Here is a 16583-nt window from a genome sequence, read left to right as displayed (position 1 = left end):
GGGGCCCCTGGGCAATAGGGGATCATGGGGCCCCTGTGTCCTTGCCCAAACTCAAAAAAGGTACCACGGGCATCTCACGGGGCCTCCTACTGACCCCGGGCCCTCGGGCAGTGCCTGAATTTCCAAATGGTCAGTCCGTCCCTGCATGTCGTATACACCCTGCCTACTTCATTTCTGATGTTTTACAAGGAACACAGACAAGACCCCTCCTCATCTGCAGTTCCCCTCCTTTTATATAGTCTGAGAGCACAGAAATCAACAGGTATTTTTTGTTCTTATCTAAAACCTACAGCAAAACATTTTCAACTGTATATTTAGAAAACCAAAGGAGAACAAATGGAAGAATTTAATTGCTAGTGTTTATATATACTTTAACCAAGAGATATTAAATATTTAAAGATTTTAGTCTTGGCCCACTATTCAGCACTGAACTGTACTTACAATAAATATATCAGCATGTTTGGCTGTTTCCTGACATCATATGTATTATGGATAGGGTTACTTAAATAGTGATATATACTAAATATATATATATACAGTATATATATATATATATAAAAAATATTTATACACCATGGTGTGGACACCTTTAACAGATGATTCATATTGACACAAGTCACTTACCAAGGAGACCTTCAGTCCTGTTTTGGAATGTTGACTGCAATGTCACCGCAAAACTCAAAATGCCCAGGTTAGCAGAACAGGAAACAGAAATGCCATTGTCAAACAGGACTTTTGCCTCCCCACTTTTTGTCCTTCCAAATCCCACATGGTCGGCATAAGTAACATTTTCTGAAAAAAAAAAATCCCTATATTAGTGCATGTAAGTAGTAGCAAATTGTAAAAATACTCAAATAAATTATTTATATTAGGTGACATTTCTTTTAAGTTAGAAAAAGAGAGTTAGGACCTTAATTAGTAGAGGAGTTGAGAATTGTAACTTTGTAAATTGAGTGAATATTCACTTCAATTATTCAACCATGTAAATGGCAAATTCCTATTCACTTTCAATACCCAATCAAACCCCATGGATAATTGAAGTGAGTATTCACATATTTATTGAGTAAAGACTCTCAAGTCCTCCAGCAAATCAGCCTCATGAGCTCCGTATTCCTTTGCGAAGTACCCTTCCCACCACCACACAATTGAGAATACCTTCCAATATGACATTTTAAATTGTTGATCACCCCATCTACAGGTGAAACATGAAAAATTAGAATATTGTGCAAAAGTTCATTTATTTCAGTAATGCAACTTAAAAGGTGAAACTAATATATGAGGTAAACTCATTACATGCAAAGCAAGATAGCTCAAGCCATGATTTGTCATAATTGTGATGATTATGGCTTAGAGCTCATGAAAACCCCAAATCCACAATCTCAGAAAATTAGAATATTGTGAAAAGGTGCAATATTCTAGGCTCAAAGTGTCCCACTCTAATCAGCTAATTAAGCCATAACTCCTGCAAAGGGTTCCTGAGCCTTTAAATGGTCTCTCAGTCTGGTACAATAGGAATCACAATCATGGGAAAGACTGCTGACCTGACAATTGTGCAGAAAACCATCATTGACACCCTCCATAAGGGGGGAAAGCCTTAAAAGGTAATTGCAAAAGAAGATGGATGTTCCCAAAGTGCTGTATCAAAGCTCATTAATAGAAAGTTATGTGGAAGGGAAAAGTGTGGAAGAAAAAGGTGCACAAGCAGCAGGGATGACCGCAGCCTGGAGAGGATTGTCAGGAAAAGGCCATTCAAAAGTGTTTGGGACTTTCAAAAGGATTGGACTGAGGCTGGAGTCAGTGCATCAAGAGCCTCCACACACAGACGGATCCTGGACATGGGCTTCAAATGTCGTATTCCTCTTGTCAAGCAGCTCCTGAACAACAAACAACGTCAGAAGTGTCTTACCTGGGCTAAAGAATAACAGACCTGGTCTGTTGCTCAGTGGTCCAAAGTCCTCTTTTCTGATGAGAACAACTTTTGCATCTCATTTGAAAACCAAGGACCCAGAGTATGGAGGAAGAATGGAGAGGCACACACTGCAAGATGCTTGAAGTCCAGTGTGAAGTTTCCACAGTCTGTGTTGATTTGGGAAGCCATGTCATCTGCTGGTGTTGGTCCACTGTGCTTCATTAAGACCAGGGTCAACACAGCTATCTACCAGGATATTTTGGAGCACTTCATGTTTCCTTCCACAGACAAGCTTTATGGGGATGCTGACTTCATTTTCCAGCAGGACTTGGCACCTGCCTACACTGCCAAAAGTACCAAAACCTGGTTCAATTACCGTGGGATTACTGTGCTTGGTTGGCCAGCAAACTCGCCTGACCTGAACCCCATAGAGAATCTATGGGGCATTGCCAAGAGAAAGATGAGAAGACATGAGACCAAACAGTGCAGAAGAGCTAAAGGCCGCTATTGAAGCTTCCTGGTCTTCCATAACACCTCAGCAGTGCCACTGGCTGATAGCTTCCATGCCACGCTGCGTTGAGGCAGTAATTGCTCCAAAAGGGGCCCAAACAAAGTAAAGTACAGAGTACATATGCATGCTTATACTTTTCAGAGGTCCGATATTGTTCTATGTACAATCTTTGTTTTATTGATTGCATGTAATATTCTAATTTTCTGAGACTGTGGATTTGGGGCTTTCCTGAGCTGTAAGCCATAATCATCACAACTATGACAAATCATGGCTTGAACTATCTTGCTTTGCATGTAATGAGTCTATCTCATATATTAGTTTCACTTTTTAAGTTGCATTACTGAAATAAATGAACTTTTGCACGATATTCTAATTTTTTGAGTTTCACCTGTATTTTGATTTATTTTCCAGAAATGTGAAGGTAATTTGGTAAAAGATATAATAATTACACAAAATAAAGTGATTGAAATTGATTTGTTATGATTGGTATGCTTACTAGGGGCAGCCAAATATCTATGTACAAAGGTGATAGTGTGTAAAATAAGCCGGTTAAAAGCTGATTTACATTTTAATGCTAAAATTGCAGCTGATTTTGCCTGTTTGATGCTTTATGTGACCCATGTTTATATAAATACATCAATGTTGCATCTTTTTCAGCCCAAAAAGTATTGGCAGATATGTTCAAATGTTAGATGCATCTACACCCACTTCCTTTTCCAAGACTACAACAGTGTGAACTGAACAACCATCCATAAGAGATAAAAGTTATCTACTCATTGTACCCACCTGAGAGTTCAACAAAGGTCCCATTGTAGCTTACTATGGTTTCGTTAGAATTCTGTAAGCTCCATTGAATCTGAAGTGCAAAGTTTAATAATCAGTTTACAAGGGTTATTAAAGAAAATCTTTGTATATTCTCTTCCAGTATTCATACATTACCTGGTCACCATAGGATGTAGAAGCTGCCAATGCCACAAAGTTGGTTGCATAACTGGTTCCATTACCAGCACGGGCTGTGCGTCCTTGAAGTCTGAAGACAACTGTGTCATTTTCATCCTTTGCGTTGATCAAAATGAATTCACCCAGACCATTAAATGTATACATCAAACCATCCAGAGTGTTAATATGAGGGTCCCCATAGAAAAATCCTATCAGGGAAAACAGACAAAAAGTTGATTTATAACTTTCTCTACAACTATATATCCTCTTTGGAAGCAAAGAAAACTTGAAAGGTTGTAAAATGCACTTGCTACTTCTATTTTATTCAATTCTTGTGGAAATGTCAGTTTAGACCATAAATAATTATTTGTATTATTTCAGTTTATTTATTTCAGCCTGTAAAGGTAATGAGCAAGAAGAAATATTAAGCTTGGCACTGCCGACCTACCACTATAATGTTTGTTGCCTGGTTGTCACGATGAAGCAAGTTGCATATTTCTCTCAATGTGAAAATGAATACAATGAACTGTAGTGTTAACATGTAAACTGATGAATTGGAGCAAAAAGGGAGTACAAAAAAGTCACTCACAAAAAACCATAAATTAGTCAGAGGGCAGGAAATGTTTTGTTCTAAAGTGAAAGCAAGTGGGGTGAGATACATCTCATGCAGCATCCACAAAGCCATCTTGAGAAGAACCAACCTTGGGATAGGATAGAACAAAGGCAGAGTGCAGAATGATGTGACCATGACAATTTACTTTATTGGAAATAAAAACAGCATACACTTACATGTATAAACAACAGCATCCAGCTTGCTAAAAGGATATAATCACTAACTCACAGAAAGTCTCAGATAGGTGGGTGTAGGTGAGGAGGAGAACCAGGATCCACACACAGCTCAGTAGTGTAAATACAGCTGGGACTGGTGAATGACAGGCTGCTGGCAATGCAGTGTGCAGGGAGCACTGGCCAGGACACAGGCACAAGAGAGGCACAGAAGAAGAGCTTCTACATACAAATAGATACATAAACACAGCTGCCCGGGACAGGGATTTCAAGGGATAAACAGGCAACATGTTTTCGGTCAAATTAGCCCCTTTCTCAAGCCTGGAGAGTGGCATACTAGTAGGAGAATTTAAAGTGTGTTTGTTGGGAGTAACAGTAGTGGCTACTGACACAGGGGAGGGAAAAATAAGCATTTTTGTAAAAAATTACTGTAAACACAAGGGGATTGTCAGATTTTCATCCATCCTTGTCTACTTATGGATGAGCAACATCTGTCCCTAACTGCAGGTAACTGCTACTACTTGCATACACCTGTGGCTGCTGAAATCCTGTGAATGTATGTAATGGCCAGTGTGAAGGAGGCTTTGTTGTACTGTAATGCCTAGCACACACGATGAGAGAATCAGACAAAAAAAATGCATTCAGAGTGATCATCCAATAATCTATTCGTTAGTAAAAGTGCTAAAAAAACACCCTTAAAGTGCAGCCTTGCTCTTGCAACCATTTCTGAGGAAAACAGATTTATCCCTACTGCTGACACTCAATTGACTAGCATGGTCATCTTTTTTGATATAGGGGGCCTCAGTTGCCGCCTCTGTGCTTCCGCAGGTGCTGCACATAATATATAGTGAATGTAATACTACTAAAATCTCTCAGAGACTGCAGACATGCAAGAGGAGATGGTGAGAGATTGTAAACATGCTAAAGACGTTGGCGGCTGGAAACAAGTTGTTGGCGGCTGGGGACATACACCAAGAAACAGACATATGCTAGTCATACATGGCTCAAATTTTGTCAGTTTTCTGCAAAATTGACTGAAATTTGAGCCATGGGTGGCCCAGTTGGCATCACCTGACTTAACAAAAATCGATTTACAGTCACTGTTTGGGTATTCAAACAGCTGAGGACACTGTTACATGGGTCTAATGAAAGTAAAAGAACTGGTCATTGAACAAACACATGACTGTTGCAATATCCCATAATTAAAGCATGACATATGGTGACTGATCCACTTGTAACCGATCCATATGCTATGGAATTTCAGAATATGGATTTTTGCAATAGGAAAGATTAATCAATGCCTTTTTCATTGGGGTTTAAACAAGCTATATGGTAACTGATTTACATATACTGTAATTATTCTTATGTTGGTGGATTTCATGTTTTGTATCCATGAAATAAGAAAGATAAGATAATTCAATTAAAGATGGAGACCATCTCTATATCACAGATTGTCTGAATGTTTTCAAATAAAGGTGAATTTCCAGACTAAGCATGTTTAATACACCTCCGAAGAAACCATTAAGTTTACTTGGAACCACCAAAAAAGAGCCTTTTTAATTGATCCTGGTTTGGATTAGAATACACCCATATAAAAAGTACAGTTATACGTTGCAGAGAAAATATTGGTTGTGTTTTGCATTATTATCTGTTTATGAAATTATATACTGATTATCTAGGTTATAGATCTGTTTTTATATTTATGTTATACATTATGGTGTTGTCTTTGGTATTGGTTCTTGGGTATCTAGAAAGTGTGGAGGTACTTTGGTGGTAAAAAATGTTTTTAGACCCCTACTAGTTATATAAAAATAAAGGATTTTGTATCTTTTCATAAAATTAGATGGCAGCAGTGTACTCATTTATGTACCACTTCTCTTTTTTTTTTTTTTTGAGGTGAGTTTGTATCTGATAGAGAGAGTCTATAGTACAAGGATTTGCTTTTTTTCTTTGTGTTTATGATATGGGCATTAGAACTTTAAGAAATGAGTTCTTCTACATACCAAGGCGTGGAGGGACATAGTTGTCACAATAATCCAGAGGTCTCTTCTGTCTGTAAAGGTTACACAGGTAAATGGATTCTGAATATCTGCAACAAGCGTTGTAGGGGTCAATCTCCCCAACTGAAAAATAAAGATGCAGTGTTGATTTGAACAAATATTAAATTAACTATGGAATATTGTTTCATTATTATGATCGTATCATTCAGTACCTTCATATAGTTTTCTTTGAGGAGGAAGAACTGTATTCCAGAAGTAGTCACGATAGGCTTTTTGGTTATAGCGAGATCTAAAGATGTTAAAGGAGGTCCATGGCGTTGGAAGGTATCGCTCCTTCTCACCATAAACAAGGGCTCCACTCCAGCTACTATAGTAACATCTACTTCCAGCCCCTTCTCTGGAGGGGAACACATTTTGTACTGTTAAGTACTCTTCTGAAACAGACAAATGGATACAATTATATTAAATTGGTTCCATTTACGCCTTAAGAATATCCTCATTAGCAGGTGCATAAATATGCTATTAGAAAGATTTTACTGGATAGCAAATAAATTACTAGTATTCTTTAAGCAAGTTATATAGACAGCAGTGATTAAGTATAATAATGAATACGTATTTATGGCACAACTGTATACTTGGTACAGAGTGACTCCAGCAAATTACAAACTACTAGGCACAAAGAGGTCCTCCTAAAACCTAAATGTTCTTTACAGTCTCATGTGCATTGATCCATCCTATATCTTTCAATAGGTAGAGGTCTGGGTTTGATAAACCAGTTGTCTCCATCAAACAAGTGCAACTGTATCTAGCTTCTGCTGGATGTGTAAAAAACTTGTTATTTGGTGTTAAAGTGTTACTAAACCCACAACAGCAAAATCAGTCTGCATATGCAGTAAATCATGCTTGTTATACTCATGTGGAACCCAAGGGGTTAATCCTCTGTATTGTGTAAAAAGGCTGTTTGATCCTGATCTCTCTGATCCTCCCCTTATTCCATCATCCCCCTCTTATCTCCTGATAAAACATATGGTGTGGAGACTCTCTGCTCTGTTTGGTGTGTATTGCTAGAGAGGTTTTTTTTTATTTCTTGGCAGAGTGCATGTGATTAGCACAGGGCCAATCAGCACTGTCAAGACAGAGGTCAGGGGTTCTGCATCCTCCTAGAGCAGAAAGAAGACTCCTCCTACAAGCTTTAACCAGTGCTCGGCTAGACACTGATAGAAGTCACAAGACTGCTCTAACTGCTGATGAGAAAAGGTATTTAGCAGTTTATATTTACTAAAATAATTGAGTTTCCATGATCTGTGTACTGTAGGAGACCATATATAGTGAAGGCAGGGTCCTGGGTTTAGTAACACTTTAAGATATACTTACTGCTATGGGATATTAAAGTTCCTGTAATGCTCTGTGCCTTGTGTTTTTCCTTTTCTGTGTGACAATCTTTATAAAGCTTGATTTTAAAGTTTCAGCAGTAAATGTTGAATCTTGTACTGGTTAGTTATGGAAAACTAGAACAAATAGTAGACAGTCTTATTTGTTACAAATAGTAGTCATAACCGTGTCATGTCATTTTAACCACTTCCTGACAAGTGTATGCATAGATTTGTGGCCTCACAGAAGTGGGTCTTAATTCTGTGGGGCCGCATATATGTGTACCTGCGTTTGTGTTTGGAGCACACTGCACAGTGGATTCCCAGCACAGAGACCAGACTCTTGAACACCTGATCACAGTGAGAGCCTCTGATTGGATATTAGTGATCAGTCAGAAAGAAAGAAAGAAAGATCAGGGTTTGATTTAGGTCAGGGTTAGGGCTAAAGTTGGAGTCAAAGGTCATGGTAAGATTCAAAGATCAGTGTTAAAGATCGGGGTCAGTGTATTCCAGGTAGGATAAAAAACATGTTTTCATTTAATATCACTATCAGTTAGTGTCAGTGTTTCTGGCCGCTATTACAGGTACAAATGACACATAACATATGTGTGTGTATGTGTGTGAATTTATTTTGGATTGTTCTTTGGTGGCATGTTATGGTAATAGCAAGAAACATACAGCTAAAGCTACATTTAAAAAAAATATATTTGTTTACTCTTTTGTGGCAGTTTTCTTTTAATAACTAAAAAAATCAGGAGATATCCATTACCATTTACAACCAAATGAAAGCCCAATTTGTCGTGAAAAATAAAAACTAAGCCGTTGCAAAACTGTGTTCAGGCGTTAAGATTTGTCTTACATTCATCATGAAGGGGTTAATATGAGACACACATGCTAGAGTTTGTTTGGGGGTAAAACATTGCATTATTTTCCACTGATTTAAGCAGTGTTCCAATCGAAAGTCGAGTATTAAACCTTACCAGATGCCTTCTTGATATCAAAGCCAAAATACCAAATGTTAAGTCCATCAGTAAAAGACGAGTCCCAAGTTGCCTGATTGTAGGTACAGGGACATGGTGATGTACTGGAGCGCCAGTATGGAATTTCCTCTTTATAATACCAGTTCAGACATTGAAGCCTTGAATTGATGGTGCTCTGGCTGTTACTGTCTAGGCGATATGCCCATCTTCCTTTTTTACCTTGAAAAGTAAGGCAAAATTATATAAATAAACACTGTAGCTGTTAAACTTACAACATTTACCTCACCGATGTTTTCAATTCTCACCCGTATTGTAGCCAATGTACTGATCTGGACGGTATCTCTGCTTGATGCTTACAGATGTGTCTGTCTGTGGATCATTGAAAGCTGGGAAGTTGTTGATGTTACGTGCACTAGGGATACCACTGGAATGAAAGAATATTTACATGAAGTTACCAGTACTACTGTGGAAGGTGCAATGGACTGAAAGAAGAGGAAATGAAGGGTAAACCACTGAAAGTCTTTACCTGTAATAACCCATTTTTGGCAGATGGAATGTGGAGAGAGAGTTAAAGTTCCACTTCATTCCTCCATCATCAAACAGGATTAGTGCAAAAGAATAGATTCCATCTGTAGCCAAGACAACTTGGAAAGTGTTTGTCTAAAATGAAGAAAACCAATAGGAAAAATTACACTTATTGTGTATCCTTTACTGTAGCACTGGATTTCATTATGTATGTTTGTTAATGGTATTATCCAGCTTACCCATATGTTGGGATAGTTAATTTAGTTCTAAAAGAGACCCCTTCCTTCTTCCTCATGCTCCCTCAGTAAGCTTACTATCAAAGCTGCTGGGACCAGGCAAGCAAGTGCCAACATCACTGTTGTTACCGCAAATAATGCAAAAACATTGATGGGACTTTAGAGGTACCCATATAAAATTATAATGCCAACAATATATATATTAAACATTTATATAAAAAATAAAATGCGGACAACTGCCTTTACACGCACATGAACTGTAATGGCATCCCAGTCTTAGTCCATAGGGTTCAATATTGAGTTGGCCCATCCTGTGGGTTTAGGAGAGTGTCTATGGGGATGTTTGACCATTCTTCCAGAAGTATATTTGTGAGGTCAGGCACTGATGTTGGACGAGAAGGCCTGTTTCGCAGTCTCCACTCTAATTTATCCCAAAGGTGTTCTTTTGGGTTGAGGCCAGGACTCTGCAGGCCAGCCAAGTTCCTCCACCCCAAACTCGCTCATCCATGTCTTTATAAACCTTACTTTGTGCACTAGTGCTCAGTCATGTTGAAATAGGACGGGGCCATCCCCAAACTCTTCCCACAAAGCTGGGAGCATGAAATTGTCCAAAATGTCTTGGTATGCTGATGCCTTAAGAGTTCTCTTCACTGGAACTAAGGGGCCAAGCCCAACCCCTGAAAAACAGCCCCACACCATAATCCCCCCTCCACCAAACTTTACACTTGGCACAATGCAGTCAGGCAAGTACCATTCTTCTGGCAACCGCCAAACTCAGACAAATCCATTGGATTGCCAGACAAAGAAGTGTGATTCGTCACTCCAGAGAACACGTCTCCACTGCTCTAGAGTCCAGTGGCGGTGTGCTTTCACCACTGTATCCAATGCTTTGCATTACATTTGGTGATGTAAGGCTTGGATGCAGCTGCTCAGCCATGGACATCAATTCCATAAAGCTCTCTACACACTGTTGTGCTAATCTGAAGGCCATACACAGTTTGGAGGTCTTTAGCCATTGACTCTGCAGACTGTTGACGACTTCTGTGCACTGTAATTTTATGTGGTCTACATGAGTTGCTTTTGTTTCCATTTATAATACCACAAACAGTTGACCATGGAATATTTGGTAGCAAGGAAATTTCACGGATGGACTTATTGCACAGGTGGCAACCTATCACGGTAACACGTTTGAATTCACTGAGCTCCTGAGAGCAATCCATTCTTTCACAAAATGTTTGTAGAAGCAGTCTGCATGCCTAAGTGCTTGATTTTATGTGGCCCTGGAGGTGATAGGAACACATGAATTCAGTGACTTGGAGGGGTGTGCCAATGCTTTTGGTAATATAGTGTATATATATATATAACAATTTTAGCACCGATAATTTTTTACCATCATTGTTATAGAAATTGATCTATTGTTCCTTAAAAAACACAATAATTATGGCTTCACAGTCTGCCCTAATTACCCTCACCCTTCCATAATTCTACATTCATTATTAGCAATCTGCATAGAGAACACATCCACTTGTCTTTTATACTGATCAAATAGGGGGGAGGAAGAATTAGGGCAGATGCACAACACATTTCTTGAGATAATGACCCCACATCTGCAGGTTCTGTGAATACAGTAAATTTTGTTGCTGATAGGCTTAATGATTGTTCAAGTGTCTGTGACCCTCCACCAACCCTCCCCCTGGGAGGAGAGCCCACCAGATCACAAGGAGGGGAGGAAGAGGGGCAAGAGTGTATACAAGCATGCGTATGCACCTATACATTTGAAAATTGTTGGAATGCGAGCAAATCCCCATACAAGTATGAAAACCAGACACTAATTAATTTATAATCTTGTGATGTGGTTCAGACAATATTAGTTATAAGTCCAACAGTGGATCAAAAGATCCTATCTAAAGTTTATTGAATTTTGACTGTGAAGTCCTTCATATGGGAATTGCTCACTCCTTGCACCTCTTCAAGATGATATACTGTAACATGGATCATGGACATCTAGCTTCCCTGTATGTTGAGGCTAGTTAGTTTAATCTTTAGATAGACCACTCCTTACTTTTCCATAAGCTGTTTACCTTATGCTTGCTATGAAGACTGACAGCTAGAGAAGATTTTTGTCTCTTGACTCTTCAAATAATCAGCGAACATCCCATGTACTGCATTTAAGAAGAAAAACTATGCCATAACTTATTGGAGAGTTGAGCTGTCTGAGGAGGCCATAAAAGTTGGATGAACCAAGGTCTAAAAGAGGTATGTCAATTCATAAAGTAGTGCTTGAATTCACTATTGTGTGCTGAAGATCAGTTCACACCAAAATGGGAACCTACATTCTGTGCATGTTTCCCACACCGTGTTTAAAATACAGGCATACAATACAGGTTTACAAATTTAATTCGTTCTGCGGGACTTTTTCGTATAGCGAAAAATTTGTAAACCAAAATGCCGTTTCCCATAGGAATGCATTGAAAACCAATTCATCTGTTCCTGAGGTCAGAAAAAAGTAAACACTACTAAAATACTGCATGAGTTATGTTATCAAGTCATGCAGTATTCTAGTAGTGACAACCATGTGTTCATGTTTCAGCTGTCAGCGGGGGTACCCCACCGACAGCTGAATGTAAAAGAATTGCAGGCAATTAAAAAAATAAATAAATAAATGGCGTGGGTTCCCCCCTTCCATCTATACCAAGCCCTTTGGGTCTGGTATGGATTTTGAGGGGAACTCACATGCCAAAATAAAAAACAAAATGGCGTGGGGGTCCCCCCCACAATCCATACCAGACCCTTATCCAAGCATGAAGTCCGGCAGGTCAGGAAAGGGGGGGGGATGAGCGAGCAACCCCCCTCCTGAACCATACCAGTCCACATGCCCTCAACATGGGGGGGTGCTTTAGCTGGTGGTTGTGGGGGTCTGCGGGCAGGGGGGCCCCCAGATCCTGGCCCCCCCCCTATGTGAATGAGTATGGGGTACATGGTCCTGATACTCATTCACAAAAAACAAAAAGTGTAGTGTGAGAAAAGATAGAACATGGTCTTTGACAAGTCCTTTATTAAAAGAAAAAACTAAAAGAATGTCCTCTGCAGTAGATCCAACGTAAATCATGATACCCGCCACCGACCCAAAAAATAGAATAAAAACAAAAAGGCTCCGCTTCCGATGATGGCTGCCAGCCGTCTGCCTGCTCCGGTGGTTTTACAGTTCTTAAATAGGTAAGGGGCAGGGCCCGAGTGACCCCACCCCATGTGACATCATTGATATGGTATGGATTTTGGGGGAGACCCTCACGCCATTTTTTTTTTAAATTTTGGCGTGGGAGTTTCCCTCAAAATCCATACCAGACCTGAAGGGCTTGGTATGGATGGGAGGGGGAACCCCACACCGTTTTATTATTTATTATGGTGTCAGTTTTTAAATGTAATTCCCACTTTTTTTTTTCTTTACTATAGCTCAGAGATTCAGCTGTCACTTTCCCCCCAGCTAAAAGTTAAAAGAAACAATGTTTCCTTTTAGTTTCTTAAAAGAAACAAAGCTTCCTTTAACTCCAGGGAAATTGACAGTTCTGTGAGCTATAGTGAAGAATAAAAAAAGCTGGAAATTGCATTTAAAAATTGGCACCAACATACACTTCGTATTTTGTAAATTCGTAAAAAAAAATCATAAACCAAGGCATTATTTTCAATGGATTTTCATTTGTAAACCGAAAATTACATTAACCGAGGCGTTTGTAAACCGAGGTACACCTGTATGTTACACTTGTGCTCTGCCTGAACAGCACTGGATTGTACAGTAATGTGTGATTCATGGTGTGAACCAGCCCTAAAAAGAAAATGTTTTCTTTCATGTTCTTTAATGCTGACAGCGGGGGTACGCAAACATTTGACTGGTGGCTAGAGACAACCAGGGACTTGGTACTTTGTTGAAAAATTGTTTGTAAAGTTGCAGTTGGGTTTAAAGAAAACATTTTTAAGGGTCACACAAAGCAGAATGATGAGGCCACGCAATATATTAAGCCTAAGTTCACAGAGGTGTTGAGCCTTTAACATGCACTAATTTGTATATAGTATATGCATTTCAGATGCATTGCACATGTGTTCAAGTCACGTCAAGTAACTCTCCTCAAATACCCTCTGTGTTGTATAATAATAATAATAATAATAAACAATGGACTGCTTTTTGTATTGTACTAGTTGAAAAAACATAACATGCAATAAGATATGTTTGTCGCTTTTAATAGCAAATTATACTTTGAATTTTGTACAATATTGTTAATTAAATACCCTTATACTACTAGATTTCATATTTGGGTGCCCACTGACAATAACACCTAATACCCTTTTTAGGTAAGATTTTAAAAAGGCCATTTTGCTTTACAAAATAATAATAATAGCAAGGATGCAAGAGCTGAGATCCATCCACACACACTGAGATCCTTCTATACACAGGGAATTCTACCATAACAGTATGGGTAAGCACTAGCAAAGTACAACACTTACATTGTTGGCTTGGGTGTTCCAATAAGCCTTTGAGTTATAAATTGCAGATGTGAATGGAGGAACATTGTCCCATGTTATTTTGAGAGCCCATACAGCTTTAAATTGAACTGAGCTGAAATATGAAGCAATTGTGCTCTCTAGTAAACCTTTGAAAGTTGTATTCACTTTGGAGGACTGGAAGTCATAAACCTGCAATTAGAGAGTAAAAATGCCAACCAATAATTAGAAAATTACATGAATTTGTTATTAGGACAGCAAAATATCAATAGATGAAGGTGCCTAACTCATGATATGGTATTAAATATTGATATGCTATCAATATTTAAAGTAAATAGAAGTGAGCATGTGCTATATGTTCTCTCAATAATCATTTCTGCTTTCTCCTTACAAAATATGCATTTCTGTTAAGAAAAAATATTTTACAGTGATAGGCTAATATTTCAATATTTTATTTTAAATGTGTTAAAGGTGTACTCCTAAAAATATACTATGCATGTAAGGACAGAAGCTGACTCATTTTAATCAGACATTCTCCCTGACACAATATGAAGCCTGCCTTATAAGTGCTATGGGCATTAAGAGTTATATTATTAAGGGGAAGTAAGAAGACCTGTGAATAAATTTGGAGAGCGGGACATAAAGGAAGACAAAGATTATGAATGATAAAAATCTGTTAATTATGCTTTTCCTTTGTCCCTCTCTTGCAAATCATGAGGCACAAGCTCAGAATGGAGTTGATTACTAAAAGGGTAGAGGCTGTTCACTTTGCAAAACAGACATTCCTTTAGCTTAGTAAATACGTAATATGTAAATGTTCTCATTTTAGTCTTTCTTAACCACTCCTGAGAGCACAAGGACATTGACAATTCATTTCATTGCCTCAGTGGCTCAGTGCCATTGTAGTTGCTCCTGTGCTTCTTTGCCAGCATGTTGACTGGAACCATTGGCTGTCACTGATGGCTAAGCTGAGGAGCTGAAAACACAGCTTCTGTGTTTTTGATCTTGCTACACAGAGCTTCATAGGAGTGTTTGCAGCAAATCGCTGTAAAAACAATACTTCTGCATTGTTTTTATATTTGAAGAGAGAGAGAGAAAGTATATATATATATACAGTGGGGATTGAAAGTTTGGGCACCCCAGCTAAAAATTTGTATTAATGTGCATAAAGAAGCCAAGGAAAGATGGAAAAATCTCCAAAAGGCATCAAATTACAGATTAGACATTCTTATAATATGTCAACAAAAGTTGGATTTTTTTCCATCATTTACACTTTCAAAATAGCAGAAAACAAAAAAATGGCGTCTGCAAAAGTTTGGGCACCCTGCAGAATTTATAGCATGCACTGCCCCCTTTGCCAAGCTGAGACCTGCCAGTGTCATGGATTGTTCTCAATCATCATCTGGGAAGACCAGGTGACTTCAATCTCAAAGGTTTTAAATGCCCAGACTCATCTGACCTTGCCCCAACAATCAGCACCATGGGTTCTTCTAAGCAGTTGTCTAGAAAACTGAAACTGAAAATAGTTGACTCTCACAAAGCTGGAGAAGGCTATAAGAAGATAGCAAAGCGTTTTCAGATGTTAATATTCTCTGTTCGGAATGTAATTAAGAAATGGCAGTCATCAGGAACAGTGGAAGTTAAAGCCAGATCTGGAAGACCAAGAAAAATATCAGACAGAACAGCTCGCAGGATTGTGAGAAAAACAATTCAAAACCCACGTTTGACTGCACGATCGCTCCAGAAAGATCTGGCAGACACTGGAGTTGTGGTACACTATTCCACTATAAAGAGATACTTGTACAAATATGGTCTTCATGGAAGAGTCATCAGAAGAAAACCTCTTCTACGTCCTCACCACAAAAATAATCGTTTGAACTTTGCAAATGAACATATAGACAAGCCTGATGCATTTTGGAAACAAGTTCTGTGGACCGATGAGGTTAAAATTGAACTTTTTGGCCGGAATGAGCAAAGGTACGTTTGGAGAAGAAGGGGCACAGAATTTAATGAAAAGAACCTCTGTCCAACTGTTAAGCATGGGGTTGGATCAATCATGCTTTGGGGTTGTGTTGCAGCCAGTGGCACAGGGAACATCTCACCAGTAGAAGGAAAAATGGATTCAATAAAATTTCAGCAAATTTTGGATGGTAACTTGATGCCATCTGTGAAAAAGCTGAAGTTAAAGAGAGGATGGCTTCTACAAATGGATAATGATCCTAAGCACACCTCGAAATCCACAGGGGATTACATCAAGAGGCGTAAACTGAAGGTTTTGCCATGGCCTTCACAATCTCCTGACCTCAACATAATTGAAAATCTATGGATAGACCTTAAAAGAGCAGTGCGTGACAGACAGCCCAGAAATCTCAAAGAACTGGAACACTTTTGTAAGGAAGAATGGGCAAAGATACCTCAAACAAGAATTGAAAGACTCTTGGCTGGCTACAAAAAGTGTTTACAAGCTGTGATACTTGCCAAAGGGGGCAGTACAAGATATTAACTCTGCAGGGTGCCCAAACTTTTGCGGACGCCCTTTTTTTAGTTTTCTGTTATTTTGAAAGTGTAAATGATGGAAATAAAATCTAACTTTTGTTGACATATTATAAGAATGTCCAATCTGTAATTTGATGCCTTTTGGAGATTTTTCCTTGGCTTCTTTATGCACATTAATACAAATTTTTACCTGGGGTGCCTAAACTTTTGATCCCCACTGTATATATATATACATATATATATAATTCCATTGCCATCACCACTACCATGACCACTTTGGTGAACTTAATAACTGGAACCTTGCTTCCACCATCGCTTACCATCTGGTCTTGTC

The sequence above is a fragment of the Staurois parvus genome, unplaced genomic scaffold, assembly GCF_062004578.1.
Source record: "Staurois parvus isolate SC_StPar_1 unplaced genomic scaffold, SC_StPar_1.0 ptg000235l, whole genome shotgun sequence".
NCBI classification, from domain to species: Eukaryota; Metazoa; Chordata; class Amphibia; order Anura; family Ranidae; genus Staurois; species Staurois parvus.
The sequence above is the reverse complement of the archived record's forward strand: the minus strand, read 5'-3'. Positions refer to the sequence as shown.